Source organism: Ambystoma mexicanum, chromosome 8 (assembly GCF_040938575.1).
Source record: "Ambystoma mexicanum isolate Mex_15411 chromosome 8, UKY_AmexF1_1, whole genome shotgun sequence".
NCBI lineage: Eukaryota > Metazoa > Chordata > Amphibia > Caudata > Ambystomatidae > Ambystoma > Ambystoma mexicanum.
Window position 1 is genome coordinate 308,600,951 of NC_090929.1, and position 18,277 is coordinate 308,619,227.

At 47.6% G+C, this 18,277-nt stretch overlaps 1 protein-coding gene across 1 annotated transcript in view; it reads right to left on the bottom strand.

The window, feature by feature from the left end:
* Positions 1-18,277, bottom strand: part of LOC138471865 (ficolin-2-like) — a 512,022-nt gene that overhangs the window by 385,643 nt on the left and 108,102 nt on the right. The window lies entirely within an intron of this gene.

The window sequence follows — 18,277 nt, forward strand, 5'->3', positions numbered from 1 at the left end:
GAATCCACACAAGATTCTAGTGGTGCTGTTATCCATTAACCTATGAACTCCAAAATAGCGTCTCCTTATAGGCATCTAGGTGTTGATTTAGGGCCAACTACAATATTTTTCATGAGCTTAGTTTCGTGAGCGTTCAGATAACTATCTAGCCCATGACCCCAAACACTGCCTCCAGCCATCAAATGATTGCTTTGGGACATGGCCCTTCTAGAGTTTGTATAAATGTGTAATCGCCCGACTGCGTTTTGCAATTCTCCCTACTATTTCTTCCTATGTAGGCTCCAGGACAGGTTATCAGTTAAGGGCAAGTGAACTTATATCAACACTTGACTGTTTCCCATTTGGCACCATTAAGATTGATGGATCAGCTGTTAGGTCCGTGTTTGCCCATCCACACATGCAGATTTTGAGACATTATTATTCGGCTTCCTGGACTCTATAAATCCCTTGTAACTAGTCTGAGGGTTGACTGGGGTAGGCCCATTTAAAACTGCATCAGTACTGTATAATTATACTGTAATACACCGCTCCACATTCGGTAAGGCTTTTTACAAAATGTGCCAGATTCGGAATATGTTGCGTAGGGGGGGATATTAGGGGGGTGGAGCTTGTTTCATTTGCACTCTTTTCAGAAATGCTCTGGTCATCTTATTCACAAAGTTGACCTTTCGTGACCTGGGCATTTCTGGAGGTACTGCACTGTTTCGCAAATAAGTGTGGTCCAGCCTTCTTGCATATAACCGTGCCATTAGCAGGCTCCCGACATTAATGTATGACAGGTTGCCAGCAACCACGTGGCTGTTGGGAATGCATTTCACTGAGACAGGCAGTTAAAAGGGGAAATGACCGAAAAAAATAAAAGCATTTCCATTCCAGTTTGGGCGATGGAAATGGTAGTGTGACAGCTGTGGTTTAACCTGTGACTGTCACACTTCAAAAGAAAGTCACGACTGTGTCAGAGACATTTTCTACCTCTCCCTGCACCTATTCTAAACAGGTGCAATGGAATGACCCTTGCTTCTGGGAATTTTAAAGCGTATCTTAAAGCGTATGAACTCGGGATGCGCTTTAACATCCTTTAACATCCTCAGAAATGCCCTCTTATTTGCACGAGGGGAAATAGAGACAGCACATCTGCTCACTCGTGGCAAAAAAGGTTTGAGATTTTGTCCCAAAGTCTTTCCAAGTAGAGAACTCAATTGTGCAAGATGAAAAAGTGCTCTTTATAGTTGCGATTTTGTGGGAACATGGATGTAAAGCCCACAATCAGATAAACGCCATCATGTGATAAAATATTATTTTGAAAAGAAATCACCCATGCATGCATATGTAGGCCAAGAAAGCAACAGCCAATCTCAGGGGGATCTCTCACTGTTTCCCCAGGTAAATGTTAACCACTTAAAGCAATTGAGTTGTTTCTTGCATTCATTAGGACAACAAATATAAATTAACAATCGGTCTATAACTTCCAACAAGCTATTCCTGGGCTCCGAAATCTAAAAAGTAAACAAAGAAATCATTTTGTTACTTCTAATGCATTCCTGTAAATATTAATCAGTGCAATTACTGTAGGTAATGTGAACCTACACCATGAGGTCCCAAATAAAGTCACATGTAAAAGATCCATAAAGACCAGGCCCATATATCCTTGACTATTCTTTACATATATTGTCAAACCATGGTAACATTTAGGACCTGTTCTACGTCCGTATCCTTCTCCGGAAACAACATTAAGCATCTGTTAGGGTATGGCTGATATCACCCCATGCCCCCATCTAAATCAGGAAGAATGTACCCATAATCTTTATCAATGCATTACTTAGTTCACAGGTCCATAGGAAATTGACAGAGCAATTCCTAAAGAGGGGTGATATCCCCATACTTGACGGTGACTTGGGTATCTTTTGATTACAAAATAAACCCTTCAACAGATTAGCAATTAGTGATTCCCCCATGTCCAGATTTTCATTATATTAATCCAGAGTGGCCCGATCTGGGCTTGCCACATTCCCAGCTTTTTGGTCTCTAACTTCCTTTACCTGGTCAAAAGAAGAAGAAGGCAGAGCAGAAGAAGAAGAAGAAGAAGAACAGGAAGATGAAGAAGAAGAAGAAGATGAAGAAGAAGAAGAAGAAGAAGAATATCTTCATTAGGAGGCATCGACAGATAATAGAAGACTTAATAATTAAACACAAACTACAATAAAGACATTGCGTCTCATTAAAAGTGAGGCGGAACGGGTTAACGGAACCTTCTAAAGAAGTCGGACCTGTTAAACCCGTTCCGCCTCATTACAAGGTCCCCTCGCGGGACCCGGTAAGTAATGCCTGGTCAAACCAGGCATGCTTACTGGGTCCCGCGAGGCGAAGAGGGAGCAAACAACGAGCCACTCGTAATCGGCCCGTTGTTTGCTCCCTCGCCTATTCCCATTCAGCCCTATGGGGGCTGAAATGGGAATGGGGAAGGTCCGGGCCCGGGTTCCTGGAGGGAGGAATTACCGGACCCTCCCAACTCAAAATCGTAATGAGGCCCATAGTGACACGCCCTCAAAAAGGTCTCACACATCTTTTAAAAGAGGCTTTTACAAATTTGCAAACATCATAAATAAAATATATATCCTTAGAATTCATAAAAAGCCACATAGCATCTGCACAGGGCCTAACTTCATTTTCAAATAAAATGGGTCCTGAGTCATGACTGTCAACTGAGGTGATTTCAGCGGGGGCTGGCAATGGCTTTTCTTAATACCAGTGTGGTCTGTTTTTGTTAATCGGACCATTTGGATTATACAATGTGCATAAATGAATCACCCAGTGGTATATACACTGTCATATATCATATAATACCTGTTTACTATGTTTATGTAACCTACCTGTTTACAATCTGTATATATGTCTTACCCTGACCTTACCCTGTAATTCTATAAGCTTTGCATTGTCTTGCTGCTGCGCCCTGATACCTTCGGGTCTGGTGCATATAGAAATAAATAAACAAACAAGTGCCCCTCAGTAGAATTAGGCATGGCACCTTCCACAATCTAGGCTCAAACTGAAGGTGTATCTCTCGATGATGTTGCCATATTAAAGTATACCCATGGGTGAATAATAGCGTCTTTCCTGACCTGTTTATAACTTGCTTCGTGTTTGTGTCTTAGAACAGCTTACTTTGTCCTCCATTTGTGGCAGTTTTCGAAGCTATCTTTTTCCCCATGCATTTTTGTGAACCACTTATCCTCTGCAGTGTTTCCTTTTTTCTGTCTTTTTAGGCAGAGGCGTAACCAGGTCAATTGCTACTTAGGTCACATTCTCATTGGAAGCACTATATCATGCCAGAGACAGTCATATTAAAGACATTCCACCATATGCTTTTCCCAGACTCTTGCTAGATTCTGCCTGACCGTGCCAGGTGGCAGCACTTATGATAGCCACGCGATCTGCCTTTTCTGGCCATGTACCACTCTTGCTTCTATTTGTCATGTTCACCACCTCAAACCAAAAAAGTGTAAGTAATTACTAAAGCAGTATCTGCCTGATTAAAAGTGTGGTTTGCTGGCAAGCCACTAGAGACAAAGGCATTGATATCCTAAGTAGGTCCTGGCTTTGTATTTCAGGCAACGTTGGGCCATCCTTGCCTGACCTGTGCACAGTGATATTAATTGCAGACACTCCTATTTATATTTTCATTTGTGTCACTGTCGCAGTGGACTGGGAGCTTCCAGTGCCACACGTGTTACTAAAATCCCTGCCAATAATCAAGAGTGGGAGGTCAATAGTTGATCCATCTAAGATTCTGGGAGGGAGCAATACATTGTGCTGGGAAGGCCCTCTGTGGACCACCATCTCCTGGTGTACTTTTCGGTTTTTCATTTCAATAGGTCTGTATACCAGTCTAGGTTGGGGAATGACATCAGCAGCTATTCCTAAACTGTCAATGTGGGGGATTAGGCGGGTAAATGTGAGAGAATTGCAAGAGACTAATTCCTTCATAATGGAACTATTTATTAATCAATACAGCCTCCCCTATTATCCGCGTGTCTCCATCCAACACAATGCACTCTCCATACTATGATCAAATGTGCACAATTCATGTTATTATATCCCTAAACATTTATTATCCGGTGTAAGCTTTTCCACATCAATGCCGATGTATCCTCTTGGATAGCTAATGCTGGTTTATTATCATAAGTATGATAAACATAGTATGTGTCATGGAGATATAAAACATCTGTGCAAGGATTACTTTTCGATGATATGTGAAGGGTCCCCTCAGGAAGACACATGTGGCATCGACCAAAGCAACACAGGGAGCCTTCAATCCCCTTGGCCACTGTGATCCTGCGGCATCAGTTCTGTCTTCTCTGCATAGTAAAGCAGAGCCTTTGCCAGTGGCACCTATCACCAGCAGGACTATGCTACCACCACTAGAGCAGTGTGTAGCTGTTGGTGGTTGCATTGTTGGAGTGGTGGAATGTTTACAGAACAAGAGGAACTGAAGGATTTGGTATCCATGTAGGTACTACCTGTTATGCCTTATGATCATCGGTCTGGAGTAGCTGGACCACATGCATGGAAGATGCCATCACAATGCATATACTGCAGCGCCATCCTTCCCTCTTCTATATGACTGGCCAAAAGGAAAGGAAAATAAACATGGTGGAGTGACTGCCCTCAGACTCAGAGGGGTAGTCACCAAATATTGTGGGGCAGGCTCTAGGTGGGCCCTTCCATTGTGTGAGTGGTAAAGGGAGAGCCCCACAATCTGAAATACTTGCAGGAGCCTCTTTCAAAGCTTGTTGTTTTGTGTTATGCAACACTCTAACCAGCACTCTGCCAAGCACCACTGTCTGCTAATCTGTAAAAAGGCATTTACAAAATTGAAAAGGGAGTGAAGGAGTTAAAGGGGGTTGAAGTAGCTAATCCATGATCAATGCGTCCCAAATTTAAATGAACCATATTGTTGGTCCGCACATGATTGCAATGCTGTTATACCATCTTCTTAAGGCAGAAATATAATGAATTACAGTCTACCTTTACTTGCAAAGTGGTGCTAGCTGGAAATGAGTCCCAGGCATTATTCCTCTGTCATGAATGATATGATATGGCATTTATAACGTGCCTATACACAAGTGTTTCAAGGTGCGACGAGGCAAGGGAGGGGGAAGACAGACAACGATCCTACTAGGCCAGGTGACATTGAGATTGCGCAAGTGCAGGGGAGGGGGGAAGGGAAAAGTGCAGGGCAAAAGGGGGAGGGGCAGTGCAGTACATAGGATAACAATAAAATAAATAAAAGACAATAAATAAAAGTGCGGCCATCTGGTGACAAGGGTAAGTGCAGACATCAGGTGTCAAGTGCTGGAAGGGGGCTGTAGGGATAAAGAAACAGTCCCCGAGTGCAAGGGTTGCCAGGGGGGCAGTCCAGGTGTGCAACTAGTGTGGAGGGGACCTGGGCCCAAGATCAGAGGGTAGCCAGGTAACCAGTGCAGTTTCAGCCAGGAGATCAGCAAGGGGGGAGGAGAGAAAGCAGAAGCAAAGAGGAAGGTCTTGAGGTGCTTCCGGAACCAGTGATGGTTCTCCTGAAGTTTCAAAGAGGCAGTGAGGCTGTTCCAGAGGGAGGACCCAGCCGAAGAAAGAGATCTACCACCAACTCGTTGCTTGGAGAAGCGATAACCCTGAGGGAGTTGGAGGAGGATGAGCAAAAAGCTTGAGAAGGAAGATATTTTGGAATGAAAAGAAGCAAAATCTGTATTTGAAATGGTGGAGACTTTTGGCAAATTAAACAAACCACCACTTAGTCCAATGTAATGTTAACTGGGCTGGATTAAAAAGGAGGACAAATGTAACAATTGTAAGTGATTTCAATCCGGCACACACCCAAGTCAAAGCTCAGCATGTAGTGCACAACTGAAATCCTTATTTATTTAAAAGTATGATAAACATTGGTAATAAGCAAAACAAATGCAGCACAGAAAATAATACTTTTTTTGTGTTGGTTTAGATCAGATAGCACTGTGGTTAGCAGTTCCCCCTGCAACACCCCTCAAGCCCCCAATAGGCAATGTAAAAAGATAGGAGGAGAGAGCAGGTATTCAGGAATGGCACAAATCAAACAGAATATCAGTCCCACTTTCTCCCTTTCAAACACAAGAGAAAACGGAATTGACTGTCCAGCTGTCAGAATGGCTTTTAAGATTGTCTTCAGAATGGACTGAGCAAAACACCAAATATGTTCAAAAATACTGATTCAGATTTTTAAAATCGCGGCAAACTTTTCATTGCGCGATATTCGCGATAGCGGGAGAATCACACTGATTTTATGGATAGCTATGGATGTTGGCTACAAGTTGAAGTTGAAATTTCGTTTCTATCACAAAAACTGAGGGAGTTACAGAGGTTTTAGTAAAGGTTGTTTTTTCAAGATAGGCGAGAGAATGGAAAACGGGAATGCACTTTGAATTGACAGATAGGTTTTCTTATGCTATATTAAAGACTACCAAAAAGTAAAAAGCCACACAGGAAGGTCATTCACGGCCGCTCATAACAGTTCAGGTGTGATACTCTACTTTCTGTTTGGTTTGGGAATTACTTTCTTAATCAATCAATAGGAAGTTAGGGTTTAGGAACACATATGAGAGAAGAGTCCGCACACAGATAGTTCTAACAATACTGGTTCTGAATGAAAGATGGGATGGGTTTATGATAGGGACAAGACTATGCATGGTACATATGTTATGGGCCACAGTTCTTCCTATTCATTCTCACAGGATAAGTTTTAAATGGGACCGTCAGCTCTGGTCAGGGGATTGGATCAGGTCTAGGGAAGACAGCACCTCAGTCACAGTAATGGATCATCTTGGCCGGTCGCCGGATTGGCACAGGATCTGCTCTCCTAGTGTGTGGGCACTTGGATCAGCTGGATGGCGAGTTCCTCATTCAAGCTTAGTGGTGGCAAGCCAGAGAATTTCTGGATACCGGTTCAAAATGACCTTCTCACACCACACAGCACTTTACTGAGTGGAGAGAATAAATTTGAAGATTTGGGGCCTTGCTGGAAATCAATAGTTTCTATTGGTGGCAAGAGATTTTGGCATCTGGATCTGGAAGAATATTTAAAGCTGGATGTAGGAAGCTGGATCAGAGTGTTTAGCTGGAATCAGGAAAGTGGCTGGATCAGAGAGCCCCTATCTGCTGTCAGCTGTCTCTATTTATTCCTTGAACATGACATCACAAAGGGGTGGATGGGCCGGCTTAGCTAAGCTCGCCCCTGTGAAAGGTGATTGGGTCAGAGTCTACTCTCTGCATTGATAGGAGGAGAGAAACAGAGGGGGTAATTCATGGAATAAATGTGCGCTGAAATTTGTGGCGCAAGCATGAAAAAGGCCCTGCATGTGTTTTTTCTGGGATGTGCACCAAATCCACGGGTGGTGCACACGGGCACACACGTCACTGCAACATCCCGATAGCGTGCGTGACGTGCACAGCGAAAGCGCACAACATGTAGGGCACACACCAAAAAAGGGACAGAACACGGGGGGAACACGCGCAATGGGGAACAACACGTGAAAATGAAAGCGTAACTTGGGAAGTACTGCTGGGAAATACATGGAATGCCCACATGCACATGAACTACACGTATTCATGGAATCGAATAGGGGAAACCCGCGCACGCCAAAAGACACGCAGAGGCCTAAACACGTCCGCCACACAAAGGCAGGCGGAAACGTCCCCGCACAGTATAACAATGCGTGCAAACAACAAACACGTATATACAACTACGTAGAATGTCTCATTTCACGCAGCACTGATCATGGGACACCGCAGGAGGAGGAGAATAGCCAGGCCCGCATTTATTTTGCCCAGGACCAGCCTTTTTTGGGATGCCTGATGACCAGGTCTTTGGCAGGTATAGGTTTCCACCTCGTATCATCTTAGACCTGGTCCAGGAGTGGGAGGATGACCTCACATCACCCACCTTGTGCTCCGAAGCACTGAGGCCCTTGGAAAGGGTGCTCAATGTACTGCATTTCTTGGCCACTGGATCATTTCAGCGGACCACTGCCATTGGGGGGGGCTCACAGCCCACACAGTCACGCTGCCTACAACAGGTGTTGGCAATCATGACTGCGTGCCTCTCAGTCCGCAGGCACATATACATGCCCAGAACACCCTCAGAAAGGCAGGCCATGGTCCAGGACTTTTACAGGGTTGCACACTTCCCCAAAGTGCTTGGTGCCCTAGATTGCACCCATGTGGCCCTTCGTCCACCTAGGACCACGGAGAACATCCACCGCAACCGCAAGCACTGGCATACCATCAACGTGCAGGTTGTATGCGATGCACAGGGGATCATCACCTCTGTCCATGCTAACTATCCTTGGTCCACTCATGACAATTTCATATACAGAATGTCTGCCCTGAGCCGGGACTTGGAAGCTGTGAAGCATGGCGACACATGGCTCATTGGTGAGTACAAATGCCTGTGCACATGCATGCATGTCACACACAGACAAATACATAAACCAAACTAATGACAACCACTATCACCTCCCCAGGGGACAGTGCCTACCCTCTGAGCACCCATATGATGACACCAATACGGAACCGCACCACCTCACCCCAGGTAAGATACAATACAGCCCATATTGCAACCTGGGCCATAGTGGAGCGCACATTTGGAGTGCTGAAGTCACGCTTCTGCTCTCTTGACCGCTCTGGTGGGCAGCTACTCTATGCACCCCCAGTAGTGTGCGGGATCATTGTGGCAGCATGTGTCCTGCACAGTGTTGCAACACGGCGAGGCGTACCGGTGGACATGGTGGTGCCCTCACATCCCCAATCACAGGCGCTGCGCATGGGAGGGGAAAGGGCACGTGGAGGCTGCCCAACTGAGGCGCCCCTCACCTTATGTGGCCTCCCAACCATGGCACAGATGTACTGGTACCAATGGGAGGTGCACACAACAATTGTCCTGGGCAACTTGGGTGAGGGGGGCAAGGTTCGTGATGCAAACAGCACCCCTGTGCTCCTGCAAGACTGCCTGTGGCCCCTTAGGAAAAATGACAGCTCACGCAACGCTCAGGCATCCAAAAAAAGCAAGAAAAAGAGATACGGGACCCCTGTAGCCCACGTGTGTGTAAAAAAACACACGCAGTACGCTGTGCCAGCCAGGAACACAAAAAATGCATACGTAATCAACACGGAGGCTAGTATGCCCGAAAAAAAGGGGTACGTGACAAACAGGGACACCCGCATTGGGAAATATAGTGTGTGTGACTCACCGTCTGCCTTGCATGTAGAAGAAGAACGCGTAGCCAACACCCATGCCAAAAGAAGAAGTACGCACTGTAGCCGCTGTGAAGTAATCACGTGTGAACCCCAACATCTGGAAAACACATGCACCGCTCTCCACGAAAAGCACTTACAGAGCGATGGAAACCCACGTGGAACCTTTAACCCGTGCCAAGGGAAACGCCTGCGTGCTCGTTATGTCACCTACGCGCTTACGCTCTAAGGGCCTTTCCTCGGAATTCAAGTAAACGTGCTGATTTTCACATGCCAAATCACTCTGTATCAAGCTGGCCACGAGACAACACACGGAAGAACACGATCCTGCCCAGAAGGCCATATTACTGCCCCCCAGAGCCCCGAGAAGCCTCCCACGAGCCATCTGCTGCTGCCTGCCTGCCTGCTGCCACCGTGCCCTGCCATTTGGTGCCTGCACATCTGCCAGTTGCTGTGACCACCCCTGCTGGAATAGAAGACTCCCGACTGGTGTTCCATCACTCCACAGCCCAGCCCCAGGACCCAGTTGCCCACCCACACCTGCCTCAGGGGTTGCCATGTCCGATGCAACACCATCCGGCACCAGTGGCAACCCCCCAGCAGAGAGGCAGAGGGCTACCAGCTTCAGTGAAAAGGAAGTTGGTATCCTGGTGGAGCAAGTTCTGGGGCATTATGATGCCCTCTTCACACCATCGCGCGCCTACAAGGAAGGACGGAAGAGGATCTGGAAGGACATAGTGGGTGCCATCAACGCGGAGGGTGTGGCATCCCGCGACATCAAACACGTCCAGAAGCGCTGGGAGGACTACAAGTCCAGGACCATCAAGAAGGCCCACCGCCTCATGGACGCAGCGGATGCAGCGGGGCGCCGGGTCCAGCTTACCACCCAGCAGATGAGGGTCCTGGAGCGCATTCTCCCAGTGCTTCACCACCAGATCCTCAGGATGCATGCCCGTCTAGGGTCGAGCGGTAAGTGCCCATGCATTCACGTTTAAAACAGTGCATGTTGCAGTGTGGTGGTAATTAGCTACTTGGCTGCATGTGTGACATGGGTCATGTATGGATGTGTGTGTGCAGGGACATGATGATGCTGCATGTAAGTCCAGTCAGGCGTGACCCGCATGGATGGTGTATGTGTTACAATGCATCATGCGGTGCAGCATGCGGAATGCACACATGTGTGCATGCCTGTGTCTGTACATGGACATGTTTGGTGTGTGAGAGATGTGTGCTGCTGTCATGGACATGCATGGTGTACATGTCTGTGCGTCTGAGTAGTGTGTGCACCATGAATGCATGACATATGTCCGTGATGATGTGTTGATTCACTGATACAGCCTAGTCATCCTTGTATCCACTGTGTCTGTGGGTATACAGGGCCAGATGCATGACCCTCCAGTGATGTGTATGCATGTGATCAGCATGTCCCATAATGCATGTGAGTTTCAGCCCACCATTGGATGTTTCTATGGTGCCTTGGACACGGATGCAAATGTTTGTTGCATGTGCCATGCCTGTTCGTGCATGTGTGTTGCCTGCACTGACCTTTGTGTGGCGAGGGACATGATGGAAGTGACCTTTGGCAGTGCCACTCATGTGCTATTGCTTTCCGTCTAGGGGACTATTGTACAGTAGTTCAATGTCTTCCTTTACACAGCGGCGAGTGAAGAAGAGGGCGGAGATCGCGCTATGGAGGAAAGCGGCAGGGAAGCCTCCACCGGCCGGCGACGCAAGGCCCAGTCACTCTCCCTGGAAATTCCATCATCTGGGAGTGAGGGGACTGGTACCGCGTCCGCCACAACGGCTGCAGCGGAAGGGGCGGGTGAGCCCCCATAGGGGCTTGCGACAGCGGAAGATAGTGCAGAGCCATCCAGGTTGGTGGTGTGTGCGGAGGAGGAGGAGGCCGCTACAGAGCCGTACATGGGGCCTGGTGGGGTTGGTACCACTGGTGCAAGTGGTGCAGTCCAGGGGCAGGGGCAGGAGGCAGCACAGGTTGCCGCGGAGGGGCCTGTGCATGTCACTGTCCATGACACTGTGACTGCATCACCATGCACCAGCAGGGAAGCCCCGTCCCAGGCCCGTCCGAAGGTAGGGGGGAGGTCCACGCCATCTGGCACTCCTCTACCTGCGGACGTGGGGAACCGTGACAGGATTGAGTCCATCCTGTTTGGTGTCGCGTTGCACACACGTGACATTTGTGATGACATGCGTGCTTCCTGGGGGGACCACGTACACATCATCACGAAGAGCTGTGTGCCAATGTGGCCCAGTTGGAAGGGACCATGGTCGGGAGTTTCCTCTATGTGTCGGCCAGTCTTGCGGCCCTCTCCTCCTCTGTGCACACTATACGCCAGTCATTCTCCGTGCCGTCTTCCAGCCTAGATGCCACTAGGCCCCCTGTGGACCTGCCCCAACCAACGCAGCCAGCCTGGTGGAGATTCCATCCCTGCCACAGTCGGGAGTTGGAGGTCCAGCAGGGTTGGCCACCTCACCAACTGGACCCCAGCAGATGGAAGATGTGCCGGCATCATTGGGCAGGGCACGTGTACGACGGCGCCAGGGGATTCCATCAGCCCAGAAGCCGTTGTGGTGGCAGAGGCAATTGCGTCGGAGGCAGCAGCAGGCTCAGCGTGGGAGGCATCATGGCTCGGGGCCATCAACACCCCGTGGGCAGGCATCGGCCGAGGGGCAGGAGGACCCCGGACTGGAAGTGTCTTCCATGTGGCAGCGGTTGGGCTGGCAAATAGATGCGGAGAGGCGGCGGCGGAGAGGGCACGGCTCAGGATGGTCAGGGCGGAGAACTCAATGCACTGGGCTTTGAGGCGGGCAGAGGGCCTCGAGGATAATCGCAGGGCATTGAGGGATTCCATGGCTGCATCCCTGCGAGACCTCAAGGCCAGGGTACAGGCCTGCCTCTGGAACATCGACGTGGAGTTCGATGATGCCCTGACCCGGAACATCACTATATGAGCCATGTGACTGGCCCGCCGCCTTTGTAAATAGTTATTTAGGTGTAGGTTACCTTTGTATTTTTTTGTCCCTTTAGGCTGCATGGACAATGCCCCGCCTTTTTGTAAATAGTTATTTATTAGGTAGGTTTTTTGTTAGGTTTCCTTATTGGGCTCATGGACCCTTGATTTTACTTGTATATAGTTATGGACCTGATTTTACTGTATTTTTTTTACCATGGAGGAATGGTTTGCTTTTTTTTTAACTTTGGATTTTGTTTTAGGAACGGACGCTTTGGAGCCATTTTTCTTTGGATTTTATTGATTTCAGCATTAATTTTTTTTCATTTATTTTGGACATCCAGACTTTTATTTATTATTTATTTTCTTGTGTGATTGTTTCATTTATTCAGTTTTGTATAGAATACATTTTTATTTTTAAATTAATTTGTGTGGTCTTCTCTCATTGGTTTTGTGCATGTCACAATGTGGGTTTTCTCAGTCATGTGTCGCCATTGTGTGGGTCTGACGGACATGTATTCGTGGGATCTATCATGACATGGGGATTTCAATGTCGAGTGGATGCAATGCTTGGTTGGGTGTTTGGACTGGGGTGGCGTGGGGTGGGATTTGGGTGGCCATAAGGGCCATGGGTCTGGATTGTGATGACGTGTTGGGTGGGGGACATAAGTCAGGGCCTGCTGGCAGGTTGCCGTCACTGGGGGTGGGGGACATGAGTCGGGGCCTGCTGGCAGGTTGCCGTCACTGGGGGTGTGGTGGGGGACACGAGTCGGGGCCTGCTGGCAGGTTGCCGTCACTGGGGGTGGGGTGGGGGACATGTGTCAGGCTCCCAAGTGCATGGTGCCATTTGGGCTGTCTGGGGTCATGTGCTGCATGCGGGGCATGTCCAGGGGTGTAGGGTGGTCCCCTTTGGTGTGGGCTGCCTGCAGGGCATGAGGAGCGGGGTAGGGACACACCCGGGAGGGCCCACACCACCAAATCGCGTGTATTACTCCCCACGCACCCCCGGAATACACGTACCCCACTCGCGCCAGGCTAATTACGTGTATTTCTCCCCGCGCACCCCCTGAATACACGTACCCTGCTCGCACCAGTGAAATCGCGTGCAAAAAGTCCCCCCTGTGGTGTGTGCTGTCTGCGAGGCATGGTCAGGGTGGATGGGCTGCCTGCGGGACATGCCCAGGGTTGAAGGGCTGCCTGTGGGGCATGCCCAGGGTGGATGGGCTGCCTGCAGGGCATGCCCAGGGGTGAAGGGCTGACTGTGGGGCATGCCCAGGGTGGATGGGCTGCCTGTGGGGTATTCCCAAGGTGGATGGGCTGCTTGCGTGTATACTGGGGGTGCGCATGGAGTTTTACACGCGATTGGCCTGGCGCAAGCGGGGTACGTGTACTTCGGTGGTTCGCGAGTGCAGTTTTATACAAGATTGGCCTGGCACGACCAGGGTACGTGTATTCCGGGAGTGCGTGTGGAGTTTTACATGCAATTTCGCTGGCACGAGTGGGGTACGCATATTCCGGGGGTGCGTGTGGAGTTTTACTTGCGATTGTCCTGGAGCGAGCAGGGTACGTGTATTCCTGGGGTGCGTGTGGAGATTTACATGTGATTTCGCTGGCGCGAGTGGAGTACACGTATTCTGGGGGTGCACGTGGAGTTCTCCATGCGTTTTCAATGTTGAGAGCGGGGTACGCATATTCCGAGGGGTGCACAGCGAGTTTTCTACATATTTTCACTGGCGCGAGCCGGGTACATGTATTCCGGGGGTGCGCATAGAGTTTTACGCGCGATTTTTAGGTGCGATTTCGCTGGCGCAAGCGTATGCTGATCCACTGGCCTTGCGCCATGTACTGGATTAGTGCAATGTTTTTGGCGCACGGGGCGGGGTTTGGGGCGTAACTGGCGCTGCTGCATGGTCGTTGCGCCACCCTGCGCCACGGCTGATTATGGATGTTAGTATCCATGAATATGCTGTGTGTGTAAATGGGTTTTGGCACACGCGGCTGATGCAGACTGGTGCACGCTCCCTTTGTGTGCCAGCCGCGTGCCCCACTTGTGCGCTTAATTCTATGAATTAACCCCAGAGTGTCATCTTTATGGTGTAATTTTATGATGCTGAGAATCCACCACTAGCCACTGGAACACAAAGTCTAATTTTGGCAAAATGCATATTTACACATGTGCAACCTCTATAAAGATCACATACACAGATTGCATATTTTACATAGCAGCTATTCCTCAAAACCCTGTAGCTGTGGGATCTTGTCTCCGCTTTCCACAGAATGTTGCCCTTTTCGCTATGAACACAAGGGGCCTCATTACGAGTCAGGCATTAAGGGGTTAACGGCGCCGTAAACGGCACCGACCCTTAACGCCTGATTCCGAGGTCCCTTTGCGCCATGGTGAGTTTAACGCCTGCTTTTTGCAGGCGTTAAAATCCATGGCGCTAAGGGACCATGGTGCTAATTACGCCACCGTAATTTACGGTGGCGTAATTAGCGCCTTCCCCACTCCCATTATGCCCTATGGGGCAAAAATGGGAATGGGTAAGGGTAAATGGGAAATGGGGATTTACCGCCCCACTCACCTTGGAATGGGGCAGTAAATCCGCCATCCACCACGGTGTAAAGATAGTTTACACCATGGTGGTAAGGGTACGACCCAGGAGGTAACTTACCGCCTGGGTCGTAATGAGGCCCAATGTCAAATTTTTAAGCAAATTTCCACAAGTGTGTGTGTTTATGTCACAGGTTTCCCCCGTTCTCACCTGTTTTCGTTGCCTGTTGACTTCTTTAGGAGGAGTCTTCTATCGTATGGTTCAGGTCTTATACAAGCCCGCTCGGCCGTCCTCGGCTTCCAGTGTTCGTTCAGCTTCGATGTCCGGGATCAAGGGGAAACTCCAGGAAACTCAGAAAAAAGGATAAGGAGCACGCGGAGGCGTTGCAAGGATTCCAGGAAGGCTGGATAAGAAGGAGGGAAGGTAGATTGGAAGAAGGGTTTCCTGGAACCAGGAAACAACAGAATAGTAGAAGGAAGAGTACGGAGCACACGTCCGGTCACAGCTAGCAGCAGCGTTGAGACGTGCGGGGCTGCAGGGGTGTGGCCTCTGTATATAGAGCATGCTGTGTAGAACGCGAAGACTGGTGAGCAGCGTTCTGGGCTTGCAGCCATGTTGGTAGTATTATGGAGGGTAGACCCCGACGTGTCAGTGACCAGGAGGCCCAGAAAGGGCGAGTTCGATGGTTCATGACAGTTTAGCATAGGGATATGCGTGTACATTTTCACATTTCTAACAGTAATACATTTTGCATAAAATCACATATCGTTCCCATTCCTGTCCAGAACATGTCACACAGGTCTGGTGAATCTTCAAACGTGCAGCCAGAAATTAAATTAACAACTCTTTTAAAAAGTGTTCTTTGTTCCTGTTCAGCAGCAGATGGTGGCATGGCTTTGCCTCTTTTTGTCTCCCTGCAGTCCAGGGACATGCTCCTCCTTGGGGGAAGCTCCTTCCAGAGGCCATTTACGACCCTCTTCACACTTCTAGTTTCCTGAGCTGCAGTTTGTCATTGTTCCTTTGCTCTCTGTAGACAAGATTCTGTCCCAACCCTGCAATTAAAACCTCCCCGTGAGTTTTTGCTGAGGGGAGGCCCTCCTTCTGGGAAAAAACCTGCTTTCCCAGTTTTTTTTCAACTTCAGCCAAGCTAATTACTTAAACTTAACAAAACCCACATTTGTTGCATCACATACAAATACATTTCTTCCTTGGCCTTAAAATCTGTGGAATCAAAAACACAACTAAAATCAGTATTCCTTTTTGGCAACAATCCTGTTTATGTTTGCTAATCCAGCAGACTTTTGAGTTTTAGGTCATTTTAAATCTGCCTTAGTACTCCTCTGACAGCTGTCATTCAGGCAGGTACTGCACCCAGATTTTGGCATAGAGGCTGTCAGTTTTTCAGACTTTGTATGTTTCACAATGTTTCATTTCATACATGGATTTTAGCACCAGGCAAGATTGTGAATGTTGAAAAGTGTTGTGTTATAGGCATTTTGGAGTTTTGGGCAACAAAGCAAATGTCATTGTAGGCACATTTTTGGGTTTCCCTTGCAAAGTGCTGCTTTTCTCTCTGCACTCTGTTTGCTGGTTATGGGACCCACTGGCACATTTCTGCAGGGTGTGCTCCATTCCACTGCACATGCACCATGGGTGGCTGGTTGTGCATCCCTCTCTTTGTGTGCTGAAGCACACGGTTTTGGGGGGTTTTGTTGGTTTTGGCGCGCACAAGGGATTTGCCGCCATTGTTGCTGTTTCTTTCCCCATTACTGGCAGGGTGATGCTGTATAGCATAGCGGAGTGGGTCAATACATCCTACACAATGTGAAGAGGATGTGAGGTAATCAATAGAATACCAGATTGTCTAGTAAGGCATCTTCAGAATAATACTACATCCTACAGAGTTTCTATCTTGTCATTGATGGGATTCATGGTGCATTTTCTGAAGCAATTTTTCAGATGTTTACAATTTGAAAGTGTACCACAAAGTAGTAAATGCAGTACAACATGAAAATGCACCGTACACATTATTCCCGTTTTCGATTGCTAATATCTTTTGACTTGCTGGACGGATTTGGATGATGTTTTCCAAAACAAAGAGTTTGTCAAGACCACACCACCCCCCACCTCGGCCTCCTCACCCCGCTCAAGGGCACATTTTGGAAACAATACATTGTAAAATAAAAAGCTTATTAAGAAAAGAAAACTATGTTTACCAGACTTATACCTGTTCAGGTGTGTCTGCGAGACTCTTGGGAAAAATTGCAGAATAAATGGGTGATTGAGTTGGGGAGGGATATATTGGATACTGAATGGGCCAATGCTTGGAGGGTAACGGTAAGAGGCAATATGGATTTGACCTTGAGGTATGTTCATCAGTGAATCTTGGGGCGTATTTATTGGACACCAGTGAAGATGAAAGGGTGGGGTTTGCTAGAATCGTATTCCTGTTGGGGATGCTCTCGTTCAAAAGGAACTTATCTGCATATGCTCTGGGAGTGTGATAGGGTTCTTTCATTTTGGAAGGAGGTTATAAATCGGGTAGAGCTACTGATAGGTAAGTCATTCCCTCTGACTTTTATGTCTGCAGTTTTTCTTTCAAAGAAGGGTAGGTGTTGGGAAATGTGTGATGCCTCTAATTGGATTGACAGGGCATTATTAATGGCAATAAAACATATTATGAAAGTGTGCAAGTCATGTGAGAAGCCGCATACTGATAATTGGGTGGCGGATATGTGCACGCTTTCAAAGTATGAAAGGTCTCGAGCATTTCGACTTCATCGAGAGACTGAATACTGTGACAATTGGGATTCTTTTAATGAATTGTTTGAGTAAGGTATAGAATGAATATGTTTGCTGGATTGTGGGAGTGGGGTGGGGGTTAATATAATGTGTCTTTGCCTTTGGTCTTGTATGTGTATGAGTGTTGTTTGTGATGTTAAAGTTCAAATTGGGTTGTGAGGGGAGATTTTCAGATATGGAATTGTTGTTGACTAACGGTTATTATTGTCAAAGGAAATGTTATGTATATTGTTGCTTTCTTGCCTTTCACCAATATGTTTTATTTTTGTTCATGGTTTAAAATTAAATAAAGTTGATTAAAAAAAAGAAAAGAAAACATCACAGTTTCAAAGGGAAAAAGTGCAGTTTTTAAACAGCTGTAGCGCAAAAATCACTAGACCAAATAAAATAAAAATAAAAACATAATTCTGCTACAAAGCATTGAATTAAAATTCTTGACTGGTTTTGGGTAAATCCATCCAGTAGTTTTTAAAATATTTGACAGAGAAGGGAGTGCCCCTGCTCCTTAAAGCCTATATATCTGGGCCTGAGGAAGGCTTATAACCTTTCACTTGCTGGATGGATTAGGATGACATTTTCTACACAGTTCGTCAAGAGCCCTACTAAACAGGACATTTTGGGAGCTATTCGTTAGAAAATGGAAAAGTTACTGAACAAAACATAAAAACGCTGTTT